The 23247-nt window shown below is 39.4% G+C and overlaps 1 protein-coding gene across 4 annotated transcripts in view; it reads left to right on the forward strand.

Moving 5' to 3' along the window:
• Positions 1 to 6461: 6461 nt before the first annotated feature.
• Positions 6462 to 23247, forward strand: part of TNFRSF19 (tumor necrosis factor receptor superfamily member 19) — a 105030-nt gene continuing 88244 nt past the window's right edge. For 2 of the 4 annotated variants that reach the window (XM_015572433.1, XM_015572430.1), the window contains exons 1-2: positions 16506 to 16703; positions 20407 to 20501. The gene's annotated coding sequence lies outside the window, so the exon portion shown is untranslated. Of the gene's footprint in view, positions 6725 to 16505; positions 16704 to 20406; positions 20502 to 23247 lie in introns of those variants that run through there. The other 2 variants (XM_006754882.2, XM_006754880.2) reach the window with 2 other exon arrangements.

The raw sequence follows: 23247 nt of genomic DNA on the forward strand, positions 1-23247 counted from the left end.
ACTGAGCGATCGGGCCTAAACTGGCAGTCAGACATCCCCCAAGGGGTCCCCCCAAATCCCCAAATTGAACTAAATTAATCCAAAGAATTGACCAAAACACTCCTGGAACCAATAAGTAATAACAGTAAGATTACAGGATACAAGGTTAATATACAAAAGACTATTGTTTTCCTATATATGAACATTGTACAATTGAAACTTGAAATTATAAACACCCCTCAGAAAGTATCATTTATATTAACACCCCTCAGAAAAAATCTAAAATAATTAGGTATAACTTTTTTCAATCTATAAGATCTATATGAGAAAAACTATAAAATACTGTTAAAAGAAGTCAAACAAGATCTAAATAAATGAAAAGCTGTTTCCATGTCCTTGGATAGGAAGATTCACTATTGCTAAGATGTTAATTTTTCCCAATGAGTTCTATAGGTTCAATGCAATCTCAATCAAAATTCAGTGAATGATATATGACATTATTCATTTGTCAATATCTACAGAAATGTACAACACAAAGTGTGAACTTTAGTGTAAACTAAGGACTTCAACTAATAATAATATATTACTATTGGTTCATTAATTATTATAAATATACAAAACTAATGAAAGATGCTAATAATAAGGTAAATTGTATATGGGATACAAGGGGTATATGGAAAATATATTTACTAGCTGCCTAATTTTTCTGTAAATCTAAAACTATTCTTAAAAATGAAATCTATGTATATAAAAAGTTTTAAAATCATCATGAGATACTACTAAACCCTATTTGAATGGCTAAAATTATGATTGACAAATCTAAGTCAAGGGAGTAGAGCAAATGGAAATCTTATATACTATTGACAGGAATGTAAAATGATACAACCACTTTGGAAAACAATTTGAATGTTTCTTAAACATAAACCCAGAAATTCCACTTCTAGGTATTTACCTAAGAGAAATGAAAATATATAGCCATTCAAAGACTTGAACATGTATTCATAGCTGCTTTATTTATTACTAGAGGCTCAGTGCATGAAATTCATTCACTGGGTGGGGTGGGGAGGGGGGCATTCCCTTCAGCCCAGCCTGTACTCTCTCCAATCCGGGACCCCTTGGGGGACGTCCAACTGCTGGTTTAGGCCCGATCCTGGGGACCACTGGCTCCTAACTGCTCACCTGCCTGCCTACCTGATCGCCCCTAACTGCCCCCCTGCCAGCCTAGTTGCCCCTCACTGCCCCTCCCTGCCGGCCTGGTCACCTCCACCTGCCCACCCTCCCGGCCTGATCGCCCCACGCAGCCCACTGCTCAGTCGTTTGGTGGGTCCTCACTAACCCCCCTGCCAGCCTGGTCACCCCACACAGCCTATTCGGTTGCCCGTCTGGTTTTTTTCTGTTGTGACGGTCACTTATGCTTTTATATATAGAGATAGCAAAAAATTGTGCTTTAATCCCTTTCTTTAATAACTTTCAGTAATACTCTACTTCACTCAACAGTACCCCTGAACTGACACTTTGGGAAAAGGAAGAATCTTCTGCCCATAAAGAAGATATACCTGGCATAGGGGGTATCCACAGCAGCTGAGAGGGTTTTTCAGGAAGCAGATTGTAGGGCATACTTGGGAGGAGAATGTAAGTCTTCTGAAATATTGGATAAATGTTCTATATTGGTTTGCTACTGCTACCCTAACAAAGTCCTACAGACTGGGTGGTTTGAAAAACAGAACATGATTTTCTCACATTCCTGGAGACTAGAAGTCTGAAATCAAGGTGTTGGCAAGGTTGGCTCTTTCTGAGAGCTCTGAGTGAAGCAGCTGTACCAGCCCTCTATCATTGGCTTGTAGATGGCCATTTTCTCCCTGTTTTTCTTTCACATTACCTTTCCTCTGCGTGTGTCTGTCTCCAAATTTTCCCATTCTATATGGACACCAGTCATATTGGATTAGGGCTCACCCTAATGAACTTATTGCAACTCAATTACCTCTGTAAAGACTCTATCTCCAAATAAGGTCACATTCTGAGGTACATATGAATTTGAACAGATACAATTCAACCCATAAGAGGTTTGAACCATTTTCTTTTTATGTATAAAGTGGTCCCAAATCATGTAAGAATAGTCCCAGGACTCTGAAAAGCCTTTATATTTAATTTCAACTCAATTTTTTGAGTTTGATTTCCCAATTAATATTGGTGATCACTATTGTTCTTTAATCCTCACAAAGAAGAAAAAGAGGGAACTTAGCTTTTCCACTAAGAGTTTATTCTGCTTGATGTTTTGTTTTTTTCTTCTTCCATTTTTTATTGTGGTAAAATACACGTAACACAAAATTTACTATCTTAACCATTTTAAGTGTACAGTTCAGTGATATTAATACATTCATATTGTTGCACAACCATCACTACCATCCATCTCTAGATCTCTTTTTATCTTGCCAGACTGAAAATCTATACCCATTAAGCAACAACTCTCCATGACCCCATCTCCCAAGCCCCTGGTGACCACCATTCTTCTTTCTTTCTTAATTTTTTTCATCTCCTCTTTTCCCCCATAGCTTCTGGTAACTACCATTCTACTCTCTGTTACTATGAGTTCAGTGAGGTTTCTGTATTTTGCTTTGTTTTGTTTGTTTTAGATTCGACATATAAGTGAGATCATGCACTACCTGTCATTCTGTGTCTGCCTTATTTCACTTAGCATATGTCCTCTAGGACTAGGTTCATACATGTTGTTGCTAATGTCAGGATTTCTGTCTTTTTTAAGGCTGAGTAATATTCCGTTACATATATCCATTTTCTTTATCAACTCATCCATCTAAGGACACTTAGGTTATTTCTATATCTTGGCTATCTTATGTAATAAAAGGGTAATATGCAAATAGACCAAACTGCAGAATGACCGGTCACTATGATATGCACTGACCACCAGGGGGCAGACGCTCAACACAGGATCTTCCCCCTGGTGGTCAGTGCATTCCCACAGGGGGAGTGCTGCTCAGCCAGAAGCCGAGAAGCCGGGCTCATTACTGGAGAGCGCAGCAGTGGTGGTGGCGGGAGCCTCTCCTGCCTCTGTAGCAGCACTAAGGATGTCTGATTGCTGGCTTAGGCCCTTAGGCCCGCCTAAGCCATCAGTTGGACATCTCCTGAGGGCTCCCAGAATACAGACTGCGGAGAGGGTGCAGATCAGGCTGAGGTACCCTCCTCCACCCCCTGAATGCAGGAATCCTATGCACCAGGCCTCTAGTTGTAAATAATGCTGCAGTGAACATGGAGGTGCATTTGCTTTGAATACATACCCAGGAGTGGAATTGCTTGAAGCTCTCTATGTGCATTTATTTTTTCAACAACATTAACAAGGTAGATGTTGTTCCCTGCTTATAGTTTAGGAAAATGAAGCTAAATGAGATTAAGCAGTTTGCCCCAATTGTCCAAGCTGTTACTATGTTGCAAATAATGAGATATATTTAAACCCAGGCCTTTCTGACTCTAGTGTCCCTGCTCCTTCCTTAACAGTGAACTACTTCACACACACAAAAGTGTGTAAATGAAAGAAATTCAAAAATTATTCCTCCCAACTTATGTATAAGGTTGTGCTTATTCTGATATAATCAGGGATGTATTCTATGAATAGAAACTTTAGAAAAGATGATACTACAAAAGAGTGCTAGGTGACTCCAAGAACTTTGAAACTTAATGGAAAAAATATTATGAATTACCTGAACCTATATCTCACAATCATAGGAGTTTATGTGATTTGCCTGTCAAGGTAACATGTTTCAGGTGTTTAAAGAAAATATTACTCAGTGAGGGTACATGAGACACCCCTCAAGAATCTCAGTTACCCCCCAGTGTTCTTGGATATGAACAATTGATTTTTCCTTAGTCTTAAGGGCAATGAAATGTAACCTTGAGCTCCTCAGATCAGATTGCTGCCCGGCCCTATTACACACCAGGTGGCTGAAATGCAAGGAGGAGTTTAAAAAGTCATGTATATTATACTATGCCATGGCCCTAGAAATTATCAATAAAGTACTATAACTTCATATAGGAATATTTAACTTCATAGTAGCATATTTCTTATCACCATAGCTTCAGATTAAATTTCACTAATCTAAGCTTCCTGGAAGGCAAAGAGGAAAGTTTTGAATCAGCTCCCCTTCATGAAGCTGTTTAGCAATAACAATGGTCGAAGCCACATGTCCATAATGGAGGGAGCTCAGTGGGATGGGCCACAGCACTAATGATCTGGGGTCAGGAGGTCATTGCTCACTCTAAGGGGCCTTTAGCCACACTCTGCTTTTGGCGACAGATGGGGCCCTCACCTCAGTCACTTTTCATCTCACATATGGGGGGTACTTGGCCACAGAAGGATCAATTCAAAATAATTTTCAGTGACTTGGTGAATATACTCTTCCATTGGAGATAATATCGCATTGCTAGACATATTTTGATTTGCAAATCTTCCTTGTATAAATTGAGGATCATTTGGTTGATTCTCATTTAAGTCCTGCTTCCAAATGCCTCATATAAGCTTCCAGGGGAACTTTAAGAATTCTAAATCAGTCCCTCACCTATTTCTATTGATATTGAACTCTATCAAGACATTAGGATTTACTTCCTTATGCAAATAACCTTACAGAGCATCCAGTTGTTGAACATCTATGACTTAATCTGTCCGTGTATCAGAAAACTTTATTCCTGGGAGCAGTTTGATGGAGTATGGATTTCATGCTGGGCTAACTCAGAGAAGAAATAGACAAATGCCCACTTGGAAATATTTTGTCCTTTTAAATATTTTCTTTGTATTCAAAGGAAACATTATGTGTAGGCCGGGTATCACAGGAGCTTTCCTACCCTACTCTTGGGAAGTCATGGAGAACCACACCTGCACTTCAAGTACTACCTAGGCTCTGGGCATATTTGAGAAATGACATATGAGGTAGAAAAATTATAAAAGAAATCTTGAAAAATAAACATGACTATTAAAGTGTTATACTGAACTCAATAACTTCAAAGCAAATACTTTGCTATTAAAATTTGTTCAGGAATCATAGCAGTCTGGAAATAAACACATCATGAACTATATTTTCAAATATCATATCAAAAAAAATTGGACTAGGCCAATTAGGAGGGGAGTACAGATTTCTTTTTATATAAAAAAAGATGAAATTCTACTGTCTTCTGTTTTGGGAAAAAAATTTGTTTAACTGACTTTCTAAACGTTGGCAAGTGTCCATTATAAAACAGAAAGTTTTCCTTCATTCCATCAAAGACTGGTCTGGAATTCAGAAATGCACTGTATCCTGTATTGTAATGAAGATGAAATTTCTTATCTTCTATTTTGGTAAATACTAAAAATAATCTTATTTTATTGAATCTGCCATTGTTAAGAGACAGTAGTAAAAATGCTAAATAATACGTAATAGCTTTAATTTTAAATTATGGAGAATTAGCCTACTGTGATGATTTTTAGTGAGTTAAGAGTTCAAACTATGGCGTTAGAAGAATTAACTCTAAAAGGTAAGGGACACAGCTTTGGGGTCAGCACTAGGGTAGTAGTACTTTCCTGTACATAATTCTTTTCTTTTGTAAACTTTAAAATGCTCACAGGTGTTAATGAAGTAGACCTATCTAAGAACTACATGTTTTAAAATCTAATTTTCAGAATCCCAAACTAAGACCTAGACTAAGATTAAGTCTCTGCCCAAGGGCTTATGTGAGAAAGTGGCAGATATCAGTCACTGATTGTTTGTTATCTGCCCATTAATTACTTTAATTAAAACATCATTGTTTAATTGGCAGTCAGTTCTAATAATTTAAGTTTCAAGGAAAAGACAGTTTACTTAAAATCCTTAAAAACTTGTCACATTGTGAAACAAAAACACATTCTTTAAAATGTCATCTTTTCCAACTGACAATGCCCTGGGTGTTTCTGGAATGGCCTTAGAGTGATATTTAATTATTCTGAATATTTGACAGTCTTTGTAAAAAAAAAATGTTATTTTTATGTCAACTGAATGCTGCCATTTGGAACCTGGATGGATCAGGGATCTTATCTTACTGTAATCATCCAGAGGCAATTGACGACTTTTCCAACTGGGAAGCAGATAACAGAAATTGTCCTGCCAGAGGCACAATAGTCTCAAATCAGGCAAACTTTGGCTTCTCTTGAGCTGTACTCCCCCACAGGCTGAATTATAACTCTCCTACCAGTCCCACAGCGCTGAATGATGTCATGGGATCTGCAGTTCAGCGAGATGAAAGGGATAAAGCAGAACCCGCTGGCACTAGGCAGCTTCCAGCACACAAATCCACAACACAGCCTGGTAACCGAAAAGGCTATGGTAAGGATCCAGCCACTCAGCCCAAGCTTGGGAGAACCGCGGTATTGCCTTCTTGAAAAAAAAAGGGGGGAGGGGGAAGCGAGTGGGGGGAGGAAAACGACATGATCCATGTTAAACAAAAGAGTTTGTGGACTAAGAGGCGGGAGGGTGACTACCTGCTGAAAGTGAACTTTCTTGATATCCCTGCTTATATATAAATTTAGCTCTGCCTTTGATGTTCTGCAACTGATCACAGATCAGATTACGGGCATTTCGTCTCCCTTCTCCCTGCCTTTGATCTGCATGGTTAATTTTATTTTCCTGGATTTGAAGTTTCGTCTGGGCTTGTGCTGACACACAGTTTTGGGAAGGTAGAAGCATTTGGCACAGCAGTGCTGCCAAGGAGAAGTTAAGTTGCCGGAAGGGTGAGTACTGGAAAGAGTTCAGCACGTTGCAGGTACAGTATTTTATATTTTGTTGTAGTTTTCACTTCACCTTTCCTATGTGTTCTAAGAAAAAGATGGTTTTACTCAATTAAAAACAAGCATTTCTATGTTTGACTACTACATTATGCTCTATATCTGTGTCAGAGTAAATATGATACTGGATGCCATGTTAGTAGTTTGTACAAAAGGGTTTGCAATCTGCCATGCAAATTTTACTTGGGAACGAGTTGTTCAAACCAGACAAAAAAAGAAGAGTGCTAACTTTAGCACACAGCCCATGCTCCAGAGCCTGAGGTCTGTGAACTGTACTTGCTCTAGGTATTTACAGCTTACTTTTCTTAGTGAACAGGCAGTGGGACTTTACTTGATGCCAATGTTTTCTTATATTAAAAAGCACAGCACATCTCTGGCAATATTGTTTTTGTAGTTCATTTATTCTCTCACCTCCAAGATGTAAGCCTATCAAATACATTTCTCTATGCAGTTTGAATCCTCAAGGGACTCATTGAAAAGGCATTCAAACATGATTACAGCTTTTTATGTGTAAAACTAAGGAATTTTAAAACAGTGAAGGTAAATTGGGGCTAAGTTTGGTTTAAAAACCCTCTAGTGCTACTCTATAACATTTGAAAACAGCACAAGCCTTATTTACCAGAACATTTACAAGTTTAATATTCTTAAATTAACATTTATGTTAAGTGTATAGTGATAGCTATTGTAAGTTACAATTGGCCAACTGTATGAAAACTATCTGAGTAATCCACAGTTATTATGTTATATTAAGTGTTTACTTAGTTTATACTCAACATGGCAAAACCAAAATATATTGGTGTGCTAAATTTGAAAGTTAATGTTGTGGGTTTGGTTTTTTGTCAATTCAGTAAGCCCATCCGCCCCCTATCCCACCTCCCCATAATCTTTGCATTGGGATGCAAGAATTAATATAGTAAAAATATAAGAGTTCCATGTTCAGGTCAGTTTATTTTAATGTTCTAGTCCTAAATTTATTAGGGTAAAATATTTAATGATCATCATAACCAACAGTCTATTTTATGCTCTGTGAACCACAAAGAAATTATAAGTGAAAAGACCAGTCATACTTTAATCTGAAATTCTGATGAAACAGGAAGTCTATTCTTTCTTTTTTATATATTTATGGATTTTAGAGAGGGAGAAGAAGGGAGGGAGGGAGAAAAGAAGATGGAGAGAAAAAGACATCGATTTTTGTTGTTCCACTTATTTATTTATTCATTGGTTGATTCTTATATGTGCCCTGACCAGGGATCGAACCTGTAACCTTGGCATATTGGGATGCTCTAATCAGTTTAGCTACCCGGACAGGGCAGGAAAGGTCTAATGAGGCTCATTACACATGTAATTAATTTTTCAGAACCAGTTAATTAAATTACTTTCTAAACTTTCCTTCTGATATTAGGAGGCTGATTAGCGCTGTTTGCCTAATTTTAAAACATTGATAGCTGTTAAGTGGAGATTATTTTAAACCATAATAAGCTGACTATATTTTTTCAATGTGTCAGTAACACTTGAATCTAAAAGACTAAACTGCTGTTTATAGTCATGCCAAGAGAGGCATTTAAGTTTTTGTTTTACTGACAGTATAACAAAACATGTTCACAATATCCTGGATTATCAGTTTAAGTTGATATTTTTTTTTCATTTGTTTGCTTAAAAATTCTCTTTATATCACAAAATCAGAATTAATGCTCACATTCAGATTTAAAAAATTAAATGTTTAAAGTAATGACTGGAGAAGATGCCTAAAGAAGTAGTGTGCTTAGGAACTTGATCCTTTAGTTCAGATTTGGGATTTTAAAAACTTTTAAATGACTATTTATTCTTGTTACTAGGTATATGTCAGCAAATGCAGACTGTACACAGCACAAAACAAAAGGCAGAATTAGCAATTATCTGATTAATTTAGACTTTGTAGAAAACTAACTTGGGTCAGTCAAGTCCCTGAAAATCCACTTCAGTGTCTGAATTAATTCAGTTAATTGTTTATTTCTTATATCTTCATTGAGAAATGAAACAGATTCTATTTGATTTTAAAGGAAAGATGGCTATTGCTGAATGTAAGGTACAATCTCAAAGGCATTTCTTAATTGCCACTTGACGCTCTTGATTGTAGTTTAAGTAGATACACTCCATAGTACTTCTACTGAACAAAACCCTTATGTTACATTTTTCAAAGCACTTTCCTATCTACTGCTTCAATGACAGCCTTGTTACTGCAGAAAGTCCAACTCTTCAAAAGACTTTTATTTCTAGTCATGATTGTGTCACTGATTAGCTATGTAACCTTAAGAGAATCACTTTACTACTCAGTTTTCTCATGGGCGAAATTAGGGCATTGATCAGATCATCCTCGTAAAATAAGCAGGGTGCAATTTTTTACAAATATACTTTTATTGATTTCAGAGAGGAAGGGAAAGTGAGAGAGATAGAAACATCAATGATGAGAGAGAATCCTTGATCAGCTGCCTCCTGCAGGCCCCTTACTGGGGATCAAGCCTGAAACCCAGACAAGTGCCCTTGACTGGAATCAAACCCCGGAACCTTCAGTCTGCAGGTCGATGCTCTATCCACTGAGCCAAACTGGCTAGGGCCAGGGTGGAATTTTTATAGCCATTTTACAGATGAGGAAACTGAAACTAGAGAAAAGTAACTTGGCTATCTTAACTAACATCATATGGCTAGTTTTGCAAGTCCAGTGTTCTTTCTTTTTCACCATGCAGAGTCCATTTTCCAAAAACTGCTAAAACAAACTCACTGGGTAGCTGATCAGAGAACGGCGTTAGTTTGAATCATAGAGATAGCCACTTCCTATTACAATACTCTTTTTTGTCTGTTTTTTTTCCATAATAGATATGTCAATCAACTGGGTTAGTCTGGTTATTTCCCAACTGCTTCTTTCGCTTCTACCTTTCTAAGCAGTCTAAACACAATTATTGCTACACATAATTTACTGTAACATTTAAAATAATTCCCCCAAAATTTAATATATTAATACAATGTGGAATTATATATATTTGTGTGTATATGTGTATACAAGTTTGGCATTATATAAGCATATCTTTTCACATTTCCAAGGAATTGAAGATGTCAGTAGGGTCCATGAAAAGTTAAAATGTGAATTAAAGGTTGTTACTCCTCAAGAGATGTTTCCAAGAGAGATTTTGTGAGATTTCAGTTTGCAAATTCAACATGGGTTTGTACATGATATGTGTTCCATATTACATTTGTGGTCCAGACATGAAGTTACATATGGATTTGTGATTACATTCAGAATCCTTGAATATGTTTTCATTAACTTTCTGTGTTTTTTCTTAGAAAAAATTAATATATTTCTTGTGAATAAATTTATGTATTGATTGTAAACTGTACACATATACACTGCTCTTGAGGCCAAATAGTTGTCTGTCAGTCATGTTTTATCAGTGTCATAAAGGTTTCATATAAAGCTTTATAGATGATTACTTAGTAATGTCCATTAATATTAATTAATCCACCAGTTATTAATTAATTCAGTAATATTTATTGATTACTTGTGTGCCAGGAGCTCTAACAGTATTTTTTAAAACAATATCTCATTTAAATGTACAATTAGGTTTGTCATGCCTATTAGACAAATGAGGAAAGTGAATCTCAGAAAGGTCAAATAACTTGTGCAAGACCACAGGGCTAATTAAATGGTAGCACTAGAGCAGTGGTTCTTAACCTGTGGGTCGCGAACAATGAAAATACATCCTGCATATCAGATATTTACATTACAATTCATAACAGTAGCAAAATTATAGTTATGAAGTAGCAACGAAAATAATTTTATGGTTGGGGGTCACCACAACACGAGGAACTGTATTAAAGGGTCGCTGTATTAGAAAGGTTGAGAACCACTGCGCTAGAGTATATCTGTGTTCTTTTGTTCTAGGGCTAAGCAGTTAATTCTTTCTGTTATAAGAATTAAATAGAGCTGAATTTAACTGTTAGCAAACATTGTAGCCAAAATTTTGGCTAAAAATGGGTTCTGTTTTTTTTCTTTTGATATATTTTATGAGAGCTATTAGAAGCTTTTGATAGATTTTTCCATCAGCTGGCCTAGAATTTTCAGCTATAAATAACCTCAAGATATAATCCATTCCTTCTCTGCTTCAGAACTGGACCAGACTCAAGCATCCACATTTGGTTTGGTCAGTCGCCCCTTTGATGGCCAGGCCAGTCCAAGGCACCCTGGAAAAATTTATAATTGATGCCCCTTTAAAGAGTAATTCTTTAAAAATTTGTTAGCCCAATTCAGGAGAATGGGCAATGAAAGGAGAGAGTAGGAGACTCCCTGTGGCTATGTTTAATTTATCCTCTACTGTCAAAAGTCATTCAGCTTTGGCTCCAAATCCACCCACTTGCTGAAATCACCACTCAGAAGTTACCATGTTTCACATCCTTGGATTGAGAAGTACTGTAACCCAATTCACTGTGATTTAACTTTGCTCTTTGGTGAGGAGGGTGAGGTGGGAGTGTTGAGCAAACTATCAAACATCACTTCCAGCATAAACTACCCTCTCTCTGAAATGAGTTATGATAAGTACAGCTTTCTCCATCTTGTTAAATGTCTTTAATACTTTGGTAGCCCTATGTCCTAGCATCACAAGCTGCTGCCCATTGAGCCTGGTCTTTAATTCAGCCATATGCAGAGGAGTTCACCATATTTATCCAAAGGCGAGGAGGACAGTCGGTGGCCCGTTTTTTTCTTTCATTAAACACATGAAAAGAGTCTGGCCAACAGAGGTGCCATAAATTCACAAAGATCAGTGCAGTTGCTACAATTTACAACAACTTTGCTTTATAAATGTCATGAGTTTAACATTAGATAAACTAAATAAATAACCTCCCTGGCCTTTTCATGTATATTGTTTTATGCACTAGCAGTATGGTGAAGATTATATTAGGATTCAGAGAGCCTAGATTTTTATTCTAGCTTTATTATTAACTTGGTGTCTGATCTTGAGCAAGTCACTCAACATCTGGCCTCAACCCTGCACTGATAGTCTATAATTGGCAGCAAGGGGTATTGGGAATTATTTAAATCTTGGGTCCTAGTTAATTTTTTTTCCTTATTTTCTTAACTATATTTGATTTTTAAAAATTTATTGATTGAGTTTAGAGAAAGAGAGTGGGGCAGGAGAGAGAAATATCAATTTGTTGTTCCACTTATTTATGCATTCATTGGATGATTCTTACATGTGCCCTGACCAGTGATCAAACCGAAATTTTGGCATATTGGGACAAAGTTCTAACTAACTGAGCCAATACACCACTGTGCCTCCACTCCAGCCGGGGCCTGCAGGGCACACTGTGGAGCGTGGCAGGTGGAGCCTCTCAGGTGACAGGGAAGGTAGTGTCCTGCTTACCAGAGCCTTTAACTATATTTGGAAAATTTTATTATTCTTTGAGATTCCTACCCCATTCATTAATTCATTCAACAAATTGTCAAGTACCTACTAGATACAGTCACTGTGACCTAAGAGACAAAATTCAGAATTTTCATGTAGCTTTCATTCCACTCCATTTTCCCAAGGAATAATGATTTACACTAGGAATTACTAGGAAGTCAAATAGTTTTCAATTAACTTTTCTTCCAGTGAGCTAGCTTATCACTGAAGCTATTTTTCAAGAAGTTTGCTACTTCATTAGTTCAACTTTTTGGGGAAAATATTCTAAACCAGAGGCCTGGTGCACGAATTCATGCACCAGTGGGGTCCCTCAGCCTGGCCTGCGGGATCAGGCGAAACTGGCTCTCCTACATCCCCTGAGGGGTCCCGGATTTCGAGAGGGTGCAGGCCAGGCTGAGGAACCCCACCAGTGCACGATCGGGCCAGGGAGGGACACGGGAGGTTGGCCAGCCAGGAAGGGACCACGGGAGGGCTCCAGGGCATGTTCAGCCCGTCTCACTGGTCCTGATCGGCCGGACCCCAGCAGCAAGCAAACCTACCAGTCGGAACGTCTGCCCCTTGGTGGTCAGAGCACATCAATCATAGTGACTGGTCGACCAGTTGACTGTCTGCCCCCTGGTGGTCAGTGCACGTCATCGTGAGCGGTTGAGTGAACTTAGCATATCAGCATATTATGCTTTGATTGGTTGAACGGACGACCAGACAACCGGACACTTAACATATTAGGCTTTTATTATATCAGATAAACATAATGCCTTAGCTTAGATATTGCTAAAACTAACTTCAGAAATACCAACCCTAAAGCAATAGCACCTCTATCAAGATCCATGTAGCAATTTGGCTTTCACAATAAAAATTTCAACCCATTAATAATAGTCAGTGTTTTAAAGGGAGAAAAATGCTTGCAGCCCCAATTCTAAGCATCAGTTTCATTCTGAATGAGCCCAGGGATCATGCAGTTCCTTTTGTACCACTTCTGGTGCTTAATTGTGGGCCTGGATTCTCCTTCAGATACTGCCTCCAGATCATATATACCTTCAAAGTGAGGTAAAGTGAGGAGTATGTATTAACTTAACATGCTTTTCTTTAGAGAATAAGATTTATTTAATAGCCAGAGCACAGAGGTTCAATGATCTTTGTCACCACTGTCAAATATCATTTTTATTATCATTTATATACTGATGTTAGGCATTGTCTGCCTTACACAAGGTATGCTGCTGCTAATATTGATTGGCATTGAGTGAGCACTTACTATGTGACAGGCATTAGGTTAAGTGATCTAAATACCTTATCTTATTTAATAACCCCCAATGAAACAACTCATTTTATAGTTGAAGAAATGGAAATTTAGGGAGATTAAGTAACTTTTCCAAAGGCATGCAACTAGTGAATGGCAAATTAGGATCTAAGGCTAGATTATCTGATGCCAAAGCCTGTGTGTGTTCGCATTAGAGTCTCTCCCCTCAGTGAGCTAACAAGCTTACTGGGAAGATCAATCACATACACAGGAAATGATGCAAGAACTACATCATGTGTCACTGGCTCTAAGGACAAATGGTGGCCATAGAAGAAAGGACAGTTGGCTAAACTTTCTGAGCTGGCAGAATAAATCCACTCAGAAAACATTTGTTGAATATTATGGGAATTTTTGATACTATCAGAGATACAAGTTTGAACAAAATGTAACCCTTCTCTGAAAATAGAACTCCTTTTAATTCCTTGAGGAAGAAATCTCAGTTACAGATAGTTATGACATATGAGAGAATGTGATAAGTGCTATCATTCTAATAAGAAGGCCACAAACCTTGGGGACTGGTGAGAGTTGTGACTTATAAATTGGTTGTGAAAGTCAGATAAGTAAGGCATCAGAGAGGTGAGGGAAATAGGTGTATATGAAGAGGAAACTTAGAGATCCAAGAGAAGGGCAAGTTCAGGGCACTTTGAGTCAAGGCACACCGACCAGTTTGGCCAGAATATCTTACTAATAAAAGCCTAGGTGGTCCTCATGCTGTCACACCATGATGCCTTCAGATCGTCACAAGATGGCTGTGCACATAGCAGATGGGTGGGGCTGGGCTTGAGGCTGTGTGCGCAGCATGGAGACTGCCTGGGAGTCCTGCCTCCACCCAGCTCCACATGCAGCAGGGCCTGGGGATCCCGCGGCTCCACATGGCACCGAGGAGGCCAGTCCAGCAGACTCCTGCTTGGTGCGGCGGCCTGGGGGGGCCCAGCCTCCTCTGCACCACGTGGAGGAGGCGAGGCTGGCAGACCCCCCTGTGGCTTGGAGGCCTGGGGGTCCATGGCTCCGGCCTACCTCTTTGGGGCAATCCATGAAAGAGCTCCAGATGGGTGGGTGGGGCCTACCTCTTTAGGGTGATCATCGCAAGGCTCCTACACTGTGACAAGGCACAGGCCAGGCTGGGGGACCCCCACTCAGTGCACGAATTTCTTGCACCTGGCCACTAGTCTATAATAATAAAAGCGGAATATGCTAATTAGACCAGACAACCACAAACGACCTTCCAGATGAAGCCGGGGCTGCAAGGGCTGAGCCCCTTGCACAAATTTCATGCATCGGGCTTCTAGTAAAGAATATAAAGTCTAGAGAAGAGAAGAAAGGTAAGACTGAAAATATGGGTGGACTCCAAACCTGGAAATCTCTGAATCCTAATTCAAGGAGTATAGAAGCCATTCTTTACAATGAGGAATGTTAATCATTTTACTGGATAGTGACAGTAATGGCAGGGAGGTTGAAATAGGTCCACTGGACAAAACAGCAAGGAGAAGGTCTGACAATATTCAAACTTTGTAGGAGCAACATTCAAGTGAAAGGTGGAGAGGGCCTGTACTTTGGTGGACATGGTGAGACCAAGAGAAAAAGAGGAAGAAGGTGTGAATGCTGGAGTCCTTATGAAGGAAGATGCAGTAATTCAGCCTAACAAATTACTGAGTATCCTACATGCTAGCTAGGCTCTGAGATATGAAAGATTTGTCCTCAGGAGATTGAAGTCTAGTTGGAGAGAGGAACCCAAACAGGTAACTTCAATATGATAAGGAACACGTTAGTGCAGGATACCAAATCTTTAGTAGTACTAGGTAACAGCTACTAGGGCAGGGAGATGTATACTTGCTTTGAGGTTCAAATAAGATAGTGTATATCATTTGTAAATCATTTACAAATAAGTCATTATTTGATTTCTACTCTGACCATGTTAGATTTGAAGTAGACAATCTTGATGTGTGACACTTGTGATGATAATATTTTAATGTATTTTTCACAAGTAACTGGTACAATACTACAGTGTTCTCAGTATGGATCAGGAGATGTGGTTATCAGTAATTAAGTCTAATAACATTCATTCATTCAACAAATATTTATTGAGAGGCCTGCATGGGCCTTGGGGTATATAAAACAGAATTTGGTTCCATCCAAAAAGACTTGCAGTTGTGTGGGAAAAACAAAACCAATACATAAGTCATGCCCAATATCTTGGGTTTGAAAGTATTGGTCTATTTATTCACTCACTGGACAGATAAAACAATAATTATAATTACTATAGCTTTCTACTGCTGCAAAAGTACTTTTGTTACATACATAATTCTTTCACTCCTTCCAACAAATCTGCAAAGTGGGTACCCTCTCTGCTTCGTATATTATCAAATTAAAGTTCAGAAGTGTCAACACCTTATACAAAGTACTAATGAAGGCATGGAGGCCAGGCTGTGCTTCCCTACATCACCAGTGGCTCTGAGTTTATTTAGTGATCCTTAGAGTTGGACTGAGCTGGTCTTGGCATGGACACAGTTAATTAGAACACAAACCCTGAAAGGGTGTTGGGTGAACATCTGCTGGGAAAATCCATCAATGAATAAATGAGGCGGCTGTTGGTGAGCTAGGCCATCATGATCTTGATAGACCAGAGCAAACGTGACACACCGTTTTCCGGGGGCCTTTGCTCCTATGCTGAAGCGGGCTTGGGTAGAATGTGACCCGCCAGGGAAAGCACAAACGTCCTGGGAACACACATGCAGGGTAGGAAGGAAGGTTCCTTCCCTTCGCCAAAGCAGTTCGCCTAACACAGTCAAGCTCTCGGTGTTTTTTGTGTCCCTTCCAGCCCCTACCCCGCACCATCCCTGCCCCAGGTCACATTCGCCTTCTCCAGCCACGGACTGCAGGGAGGCTGCGAGGGGTCGCCTAGGAGAGCCTCGGGGCCGTGCGACTTGAAGGGTGCGGTAGACACGGTGGGCGGGGCCCGGAGGTGGGCGGGGCCCCAGGAGGCAGTGGCCGTTGCCGGGCTACGAGACCGCCGAGCCGAACGGGCGGTCCCTGGACGCGATCCGCGTGCGTGCGGGGAGTGGACCCCAGTCCAGCTCCGAACCTCGTACCCTGTACAGGCCGGCCCAGCGCGCTCTGGTGCCTCCACTCCAGCCGGGGCCTGCAGGGCGCGCTGCGGAGCGCGGCGGGCGGAGCCTCTCAGGTGCCTGGGAAGGTAGGTGCCGGCTTACCCGGGGCTGTGTCGCGCTGCGCAGCAGTACATAGCCCTTGCCCCGCCGGACCCTTGCGAGATGGCGGCCCTAAGAGGGGGCAGCAGCCCGACGGAGGAAAGGGGCAAGCTAGGGTTGCTCTGCTGCAGAGTAGGGGGGCAGGAGGACTGAGCTGACGAGGACGACCCGGGAAGGAGTGACAACCTGGGACTGTGGAGGAAGGAGGCTCCCCAGACGCGGGAGCTTCGGTCGCAGCTGCTGGAGGGACTAGAGGGTGTGAACATATCCTGGTCTCTTTCGCGTCCGGAATGACGGGACTTAGCCTTTCTCTTCAGGGATCTTATAAATATAAATCTGCTTCTAAGGCAGGCGTGTGTAAGTACATAAATCAATCTGCGTGCGGCTTCACTCTGGCCTTTAACCGACTGCGCTGGGCCCCTGCCGGAGACACCTCCAACCCGCGCCAGAGCGCACTTTCAGGAGGAAGCTGTGTGCAGGCCCAGACTACCCAGTTATAGCTGAGGAGGTAGAAAGAGAACATTTACACGATTTGTAAGTGGTCCATAAACATGTTCATTGTGCGGAAAAAGAAAGTTTCGCAAATGTAAGCCTATTTCTTAGTACTGTGATGATGGGTAGAGCATAGAATACTGGTAGATAAGAGAGTCAGCTTTCACAGCCTTCTGATGCCATTTCATTGAATAGAAATTTAGCTACTACTCTTCAGTGGTCTGTTTTGATGGTAGAGAACTACGCATCAAACCTACATTTACCATTGTAAGATATCCATGTCACCTTTTTTTGCATTTAGTAAAAGGACTCAATTTTCAAACAAAACCATAAGCACTTTTCGGTATTTCTTTAATTGAAACAATTTTTTTAAAAAATATATTTTATTGATTTTTCACAGAGAGGAACGGAGAGAGATAGAGAGTTAGAAACATCGATGATGAGAGAAACATCGATCAGCCGCCTCCTGCACATCTCCCACTGGGGATGTGCCCGCAACCCAGATACATGCCCCTGACCGAACCGAACCCGGGACCCTTCAGTCCGCAGGCCGACGCTCTATCCACTGAGCCAAACCGGCCTTGGCTTTAATTGAAACAATTTAACTCAAAATATTTATGAAGTTGTGGTTTTGACTCCAGTGACAATTTTTCTTTACTAGAAGATGATTTCTTTATGTAAACAGGAAACAGTTTTCTTACGCAAACACACAAATTTACTTTAATGTGTTGTTTTTTTTTGTCATGATCAGATACTTTATGCAAAAGGGAGGATTATATTGCATAAGTTTGGGATTTACTTAATATGTTCTCTGTTGTGCAGGTTCACCTTAGGCATTTTTGCCAATGCTACTTTCAATGTAACTTAAAAATTATTTTATTTCAAGCACTGTTTATTATCTGATTTAAAGATATGTAACTAGAGGAGGTGAGAATTGAGTCCTACTGTAGAAAACAGTTTTTAACATTATTATTCACAGAGATGTGGGTACTTAAGAATTTTTCTTTGCATAATATTTATCAAGTTGTTCTGAAATAATACAAAACAGAGATGCCATTTCATTTTTAAAATATTGCCTTAACATTAATGCATGGTGTGTTTTCATGAGCTCTGTAAATTCTTTACTTTTTAGCCCATGAAAATGTCCTATTGACATTAACTTTATTACTGAGGCCATGTTAGATTTTTTTGCCCATAGTTAGTGCTAACTTTGGGATGTTGTGCTAATATTTTTGGGGGCATTCATGCAGTTGTTTGTTTCTTTGATGGAGTATCATATTTTTAAGTTCTTTGAATTTCTCAAATTTTTAAATATTTTAAAAAATATTGATTTTAGAGAGAGGAAGGGGGAGAGAGAGAGAGAGAGAACAAACAAACATTGATTTGTTGTTCCACTCATTTATGGATTCATTGGTTGATTCTTGCATGTGCCCTGACTGGGTATCAAACCTGCAACTTTGGCATATTGGGAGGACATTTTAACTGAGCTACCGGGCCAGGGCCTGATGGGAGTGTCTTTTGACTCTTGAGTTCAGGCAAGATCTTGAATGTGAAGTTAAGGACATGTGAAGGCTTTTTATGCACTTGAAAATGCAATGTAATGTGCCTTTCCTACCCAGAAGACTGGGTGGGAAAAGAATTGAGAAACACATATTGTGATTAATGTATTACTTTAATTTACTATCTCTAATATATGAATCTAGTGAGGTATTCTGAAACATAAGTGAGGAATTCTATTAACATTCATTTGATTCTCCTTTGTTGTTGTTGTTTTATTGATTTCAGAGAGGAAGGGAGAGCGGGAGAGAGAGAGAAATAGAAACATCAATGATGAGAATCACCAATTGATTGGCTCTTGCACGCCCCCACTGGGGATGATCGAGCCTGGACCTCTACCAACTGGGAATCAGTGACCTCCTGATTCATAAGTCAGTGCTCAACCACTGAGCCATGCTGGCTGGGCTGATTCTCCTTTTTAAACTATTTCAATCTCTGAACTTACCCATAACCCAATCCCCTGTGACTAATCAGTACTACCATTCAAAAATTAACACAACATGGAAAAACTGCAGGCATTTTAATACAGGAAAAAGGCAAATCCTTTTCAATTTGATGAATCAATATGTAAAATCAAGCATTTAAAATTCTGGAGAAGACCAGCAATCTCTGTGTTGACTTCAGGTTGAGTAAGAATACCTACCTTGAGTATATATACACCAGGAGCAGTTAAATACGTTTATCACATGGCAGCTAATTAGTAAAGATCATAGCCTTTTTAAAGCAATTTTCTAGCTGAAGAAAAAGAACAATAAAGCAATATGAACACAACTTCTTTTCATGATTTACTGGTTGGGCAGTGAGTCCATTCATTGTATTTTCGTATTTTATCTGTCTAAAATGTTTACATTTAAAAGTAAGATGTTTAAACAGTATTGGGTTATCTTCTTGTCCACATATCACAGAATATGTACCTTTTAAACTAAAGTTTTAAAACCTAGATTTTAAAAAGAGAACAACTACCTATCAGCAATTATAGAAGACAAAGGAACTTGTATATCCGAAAATGAAATATTATTTGGCCACTCTTGAGTTGCCTTAGCTGGGTCTAATATGAGGAAATTCTAAAAGAATGGGGGCTACTTATACTGGAGAAGAACACTATACATGTTGCAGAGAGTGATTTTGGAATCTATCCAGACTCACTTCTAAAATAAAAATTTAAACAGCTGTGTTTTAGAAATGCTTGTGCACAATTCTCTTAGAATAGACTGGGCTGATGCTTGAGGTGCCTTTAGTCCTTAATGCTGCAATTGTTTTATTTATATTTTAGGATAAACATTTATGAATTTGGGGAAAAGTACCTTAGTTACAATGTACTTGTTTATTGAACATCTCAAGAACACTGTATTATAGTTATTTTACTAAGGCAAAGATGATAGAGTCTGCAACTCAGAGAAATAAAAGGAATTAGTTTTAAAACTCTATCATAGTTTAAGTTCTGTTAAGAAAAAATTATTGGAGCCTGACACTGAGCAGTCCCTAATGTTTTTGAACTTTGGGGGAATTGAAGATATTGTATTTGGCAAAAGAACATTTTAGAGCATGTAGAGATTTAGTAAAAAAATATTTCATGATTTGAAAAAAAGGAAAATCATTCTCATTTCCCAGCAAGCAACGATATGTCTATTTTTATTGCAGCACACCTTTGCGAGATTCCTAGGCTACAAAAAGGGCTGCCAACTCCATGATGTAGGAAGAACAATTTTCAGAATACAGTGAAATTGCAGGCTAAGGTACAGAATAACTAGAGGCTATAAGAGTTATTGTTCTAATTCTTTTTTAATTCTCTTAGTATATGGGACTGACATTATTTCTTAGCCACTTATTATTATACTCCACCATTAAAATGTAAAATTCTGTATGTATAGCACAGGCTTTATTTCAATGCTGATTTTATAAATTGTAAGCCTGCTGATTTACTTTAATGTTGATTTAAAAAAATATTTTAGTTTATTGCATATTGGAAAAATGTCTGAGTTGGATATATTGCATTACATAATGTTAATATAGTTTTACTAGAAAAAACTATTACCTGTTAGCATGTACTACATGTTCGATAATAAATCCAATGGCTTTCAAAGAATGGAAAAATAAAATTAATTTATTCTGAAAAATTATCCAGGTTATTGGAATTATTCTGAGTCATATATTTGGGTCAATTATAAGACCAAAAATAAAAATCCTTCTCAGAAAGGTTACTGATTTGTTAAAATTAGAAAGATAAATACCAGATCTCCCTCCTTAGTGATCATTGTGATTATTATTGTACTATTTACAAGAAATGGGGGATCCTGACCAAAATTGTATTCTATCACAGTAACTTATATTTCAATCTCAAGTTATAGGTGCAGCTAATTTTCACATATATTGTTTTAGTCATTACGATGACCCTGAAGTAAAATATTAGCCCTAATTAATGATTTTTTTCATTCATTCAACAGCTATAAGGCACATTTTTTGGGTGAATTACAGTTCTAGAGCAAGATCACATTTCTTGTCATTAAATCCTCAAACCCTAATAGTTGGTGGCAAATTCCAATGCCTTGGTTGGTGATAAAATGAAGGGAGCCCAGTGTGACAATAGGAAATGGTGGAAACTGAGCCTACAAAGTAAATGTTTCTCTTTGTAAGGAATACCTGATGCTCACCTCTAGTTTGTGTTGCTTTGTTGTGGGACTCATGGTGTCCAAATTTTCTAATTTTTTAACAACATTATTCATTTTAGTATTGAAAACGTATTTTAAAAAGTAAGTGTTGCTCTAGCTGTATTTGGTTAGAGGATCAGCCCACGTACTGAAGGGTAGTTGGGTTTGATTCCAGTCAAGGGCATGTACCTCCGTTGCAGGCTAGATCCCCCGCCCAGGTTGGGGTAGGTGTGGGAGGCAACCAATCGATGTGTCTCTCTCACAGCAATGTTTCTCTCTGTCTGTATCTACCCTTCCCTTCCACTGTCTCTAAAAACATCAATGGGGAAAAGATATCCTTGGGTGAGGATTAACAAATAAAAATAATAATAAAAGTTGTGGTGACTGCAGAAAATAATGCTGCTGCTGGCAACACAAGGGCTACAAAGAGAAAGAAGTAACCAGATAATTAGCTGTGAGATACATAAGTCCAGGGTGCTATGGAAGAACAAAGGAGAAGTGCTCATTCGGGGAGGTTCCAGGAGAACTTTGATAAATTTGGGGGCAGGCCTGGTGGATGAAGGTAGGTGTATATAAAGGCACAGGGCAAAAGAGGGAGCAACAGTTGAGGGAAGTGCAGGCTGAAATAACCACAGTGGTTTGGGATCCAGTGGTCTGCCCAGCCAATAGGAGATGTGGCCTAGAACTGCTCTTCTTCAATGGGGTTCCTATGAACTGCCATCTCTGAGGCCCTGCCTCTTTGCCTGGTGACACACCAGCACAGGTTTTCATGATTTGGACAAGGAAGTAGAAAAGCTGTGCATTTCAGCATCAGTTCAATTTATCTTCTTTAGAGGTGGTCTAGGAAACTGCCTCCTTTCAGGCACTTAATAGCTCTTTAATCAGGGTGTATTGAATAAATGGATAAATCATGAAATGAATTATTTTGTTAAATTGTTTTGTTTTTGTTGATTAGTTTTGTTGATATAGTTCTACTATGCCAAATGGAAGGGGCGATTGGATGCTGTGACACAGGATACAACTGGAAGTCAATCTTGGAGAATGGGCAAGAGCCCTGTTTTGTTTCGAGTCAGCAGGCATGAATTAGATTCATTTCCATCCTTACTAGGACACGTGTCCTTTGATGCAGGTTTCTCTCCCATTGTACCTGTATGGGGATAAATGTCTACTTTAGAGTATGGTAGTAAGGGGAAAACATATTTTTGTGAAGCCTTAACATAGTACTTGACTTTAGAAATGCTTAGTTCAAACTTTGGATTGTTTCTTGGTCGTCAGATGCTTTCTGAAGGCCTGTATGTCTAAAAGTCTAAAATCCTCTGAAAAATGTCTCATATTTGTCTAACAGGTTACAACCTCAAAAGACTGTCACATATATTGGATCCTTTGATCCTCATGGTAATCTATCATAATATATAAAAAGCCAGGGGCCATCACGACTGAAACAACCGAATGAATGACCAAACAGCAGGTTGCATGGGGCAACAAGGTCAGCAGGGGTGTTAGTGAGGGACAACCAAGCGACTGAACAGCAGGCTGCAGGGACAACTAGGCTGGCAGGGGTGTTAGTGAGGGATGACCAAATGACTGAACAGCAGTCTGTGTGGGGCAACCAGGCTGGCAGAGGGGGGCAGTTACGGGCGATCAGGCACGTAGGCAGGTGAGCAGTTAGGAGCCAGTGGTCCCGGATTGTGAGAGTGATGTCTGACTGCCAGTTTAGGCCCCATCCCTGGGATGGGACCTAAACCGGCAGTCAGACATCCCCCAAGGGGTCCCGGATTGGAGAGGGTGCAGGCTGGGCTGAGGAGACTCCCCCCCCCCCCCTGGCACCACATCT

This window comes from Myotis davidii, unplaced genomic scaffold (assembly GCF_000327345.1).
Source record: "Myotis davidii unplaced genomic scaffold, ASM32734v1 scaffold193, whole genome shotgun sequence".
Taxonomy (NCBI): domain Eukaryota; kingdom Metazoa; phylum Chordata; class Mammalia; order Chiroptera; family Vespertilionidae; genus Myotis; species Myotis davidii.